This window comes from Setaria italica, chromosome III (genome assembly GCF_000263155.2).
Source record: "Setaria italica strain Yugu1 chromosome III, Setaria_italica_v2.0, whole genome shotgun sequence".
Taxonomy (NCBI): Eukaryota; Viridiplantae; Streptophyta; class Magnoliopsida; order Poales; family Poaceae; genus Setaria; species Setaria italica.
Window position 1 is genome coordinate 44,654,182 of NC_028452.1, and position 4,075 is coordinate 44,658,256.

The window sequence follows — 4,075 nt, forward strand, 5'->3', positions numbered from 1 at the left end:
TATTCGTTATTTATCATATCTTGATGATGCTCTTTCATGTAATGGCTAGCCAACGCTACTTTAGGTTGTTTATTTGCTTACCTAGAACGAGCATCAAGCCGTGTTCTTATCGTTCAATATTTGAGTACCTCCATGTAGGGACAACGTGTGAGAGGAAAAGTGTTGGGCATGGTTCACATCCACTTACAATAACACTTAGATCCAGTTCTTTCACGCATGGTGATTACATCTACAAGTGATCCTAGATCCCTAGGACAAGCATTTTATCTATCTTGTTTACATTCATACTCTCTATATGCTTTAATCTAAGTCACTAGTTCTTTTGTTAGATCAATCTTATCATATAAAAAGAACCTTCGGTTACATAGATTAGTGCTTAGTTAAGTGTGCAAATCCACTTGTTCCACGGATTGATAAACCTTGGGGGATTACTCTAAGGGAAGACCTACAACTGATCCGTACGCTTGCGGTTCATAAATTGATGTGCTAATTGCCATCAACAAAGCTAAGGATCCAGAAGGAATAAAGCTAAAGGTTTGACCATTCAGAAGACCTAAGTCATGTTAGCCTGACTAGGCTCTGACGAAAAGTTGAAGATCTAGAAGGCGAGAAACCAAGGCCCTGGTCAACCTAGGAAGCTTATAAGGATCATCGATGAAGGCAGGTCCTAGCATCAACCTCCTTGATCATATTTTGTCCTATTTTTCTAATGATTAAAATAAACCAAGAATATAACCTAACATCCATGCTTTTCGAAAACCCTAAGGGCAACCCACCTCTATTTCTTCTTCTTTCCTTGACTTGAAGCCATTTCTAACCAGAAATCCTAACTAGATCGATGATCATGAGTCATTTAGAAATAGAGTTCTTAGGAACATCACAAATACAATGGTGTTTATGGAAAACCCCAAAATGAACCAACTAAAGAGTCAGTAACCATTAAGAATAGGACATGGAAGTAAGGGGGCAGCCTCAGTGGAGGTTTCTATCCCAAAGCTTACTTCTGTCAGATAAAGACCAGTTCACGGACAAGTCTTTCTAGTGAAACATGTAACCATGCGTGCCAAAAAGGTAAGCCTTCAGGAATGCCTGTTTATGTGAGGCCTTGATTTACACCCAGCTAGCTGAACCTAGAAATCCATCCCAAGGGGCCACGAGGGGCAACAGGTATGCTGGAATAGGACCTTCGCATAGTCCCATGTACGGTCAGCATGGGTTGACTATGAGAGGGTCGGAGACCATGTTTGGTGATATATTTGCATTGTACGCACTTTCCCGAGATGATATCCGCATGGCGGATGAAAGTAGTGCTTGTTTAGATCCCAATATATTCGTAGATGGACCTAGGGAATGCCGTCTAGAGATAGATGCGAGCGGGTATGAATCTTGTTGGTTAGTACCGCCTAAAGCTAAGGTATGGGATGATCGAACGCATGGGTAAAGTGTACAAACTCTGCAGAGTCATTAATCTATCTAGATAGCTGAGGCTCATGGTCACGAGCTCACATTGTTAAAGCTCCCGTCGATTAGCAATCATGTGTTTTCATAACTTGGGTATTGGTGAGGAAGGGCTGAGGGCATAAGAGAGTTATTTGAGAATGAGGTGTAAGCCGGCCTAGGAGGACCCTAGCGGTCTCTGGTGCTCTTTAAAACATGGGAACTGGTAGGGGATGTAGCATTCCCCTTCCAGGGCCAACAACTTCATAAAAGTGCTTTCTTTCTTTTCCTTTTCCAAACCTCACCTCAACTTTCATAAAGTGAATTTCTTGATAAAACCAAACCTCGTATCCTTTTCTTTGATCATCCCTGCATTTTATATAATTTCAATGCTAGGATTTGCTGAGTACCTGCCATAAGTGTACTCGGACTTGCTTTAATTGTACAGTTTTGAAGTTTTAGTTCTAATATCATTCTACCTATGGAGTGGGCGACTGTGCTACACCCCGCTACGCAGAGGTGAAAAATCATTTTTCCATAATTTAATGCGTATTTGGTTGTTTTGATGCTAATATGTGATGAGGACTATATCAGCAACTGATCCTAGGATTGATACAGGTAATCAGCGAAATTTCCGGAGGAAGGTCCCCACACATGGTATATTCTTGTATTACTGTTTAGATGGATGATAGAGTATTGGTCAATGGCCAAAGTTCAAATTTGGTCATTGGAATTTTCTACACACCATATCATTTGTGATGGCGATATGGAGCATGGTAGATCTTCTAGCATATGCATTCGCAGGAGTAACGGCTATTCCAAGTGATTGGACTATATATATCATCCTCACTCGCTCATTTGAAGTTGCTGGAGTGCGCTGAAGTCCAAAGGAGTCCAAGATACACTGAAGACACATCCAAGCCACAAAATTTTAAGTTTACCATCCAAGGCGATTAGCACATACTTAGAGATAAGTTAGTGCTAGATTAGGTCTAGAGAGTGAGAGAGCAATGTGTTGCTACCTTGTGCTTGGTTTTTGGAGTGAACCGATCTTTTAAGATTGGTGCGCCGGCACCTTGGAGCCTTGGTGTTTCACCGACAAGATATCAACCCTTCAGCTTGGTGTGGAGTGCCAACAATGATGATTGTGTGTGTGTGGTGGGGGAGGGGGGAGGATGAGGAGACCCCTTCCTTCCTAGAGAAACCTTTCTGGTGTGGAGTGGTGAGCCTTGCCTTTGTAGAAAGCTTCTCATCTGGCCTGGCGGAAACCTTTTTGATGAGCCCAAGACCTTGACTAGTACTCCGGTAGAGACTTGGTGACCGAGAGTATATCCTTGATGGAGCTGCAACTTGGACTGGTGGTTGTCCTTGTCTAACAATACCACGAGATAAATCGATGTGTCGAGTTTACATCCTCTCTAACCCACTCCTTTGTGTTTTCATATTTAATACTTGCAACTTGAGTGACTTTGTATTGTTAGAGTAGTTCTTGCTAGGATTAGATTAAGATAGCAAAACTCTTTGTGGGTGGGTGCCAACACTAGTTGAGCTATAGTTGCACAATTATATAGCATGATCTAGTTTATGCCTTGTGCAAAGTAGTGAATGCCATACATTAAGATTTTAAGTTTGCCTAATTCACCCCCCCTATTAGGCTACAGGGGCATCAATTCATCTTAGGCCATGGTAGCTGGTGCATGTGAAGGGGCGGTGGTGGCCGATCACTCCGGTGGCATTAGGGCTCTCTATGGCTAGGTGCTTGAAGCAGACAAGGGTGTGTGGAAGCACTGGTTGTGGGGAGCACAATAGTTCCACCGCACATTGGCGCCTGCAGCAGGTGACGTGACTGCTCCTGCTACCACTAGCGGAAACAATAGCTGGTACTCGCCAAAGCCTAAGAAACACTCGGCAAAGCCTTTGCCGAGTGTTACACTCGGCAAAGCTGTCTTTGTCGAGTGTTTTTTGTCGCACGCTCGGCAAATACTTTGCCAAGTGTTAGAACCGACACTCAGCAAAGATTTTTTGAAAAATATAAAAAAATCCCACTGTCGCCCGCCGCCACCACCACGCTGCTGCCGCCGCCACCACGCCCGCGGTCACCACCACGCCGCCGCCACCACCACGCCACCGCCGCCACCACCACCTGTGCAAAAAAAAAAGCGGGAGAGGGAGGGAGGGGAGGGGGTGGCATAAGGAGAGGGAGGGGAGGGGGCGGTGTCGGGAGAGGGCGTCGGTGGGGGCCGGAGGCTAGCGGCGCGGGAGGGAGGCTGGCGGAGGGGTGAGGGCACGGGAGGGAGGCCGGCGGTGTGTGCGTGTGTGCGGGTGAGGGAGGGTAGCACCGGTGTATATGAAGGGGGTTTGCCGAGTGTCCCAGATCTGACACTTGGCAAACCCCAGCTTTGCCGAGTGGCAGATCGGGGGCACTCGGCAAATCCGTCTTTTTTTTTGTTTTCCTTCTTTTTCATAATGTATTTTTCTAAATTTGTTCCGATGTACTTTGAAAGTACCTTCTTAAATTGACTCAACAATATATATATATATATATATATATATATATATATATATATATATATGATTTTTCTACAAATATTATTCCATTATTTTATGGCTCCTAGGCTCAAATTTGAAGGTTAGAAGA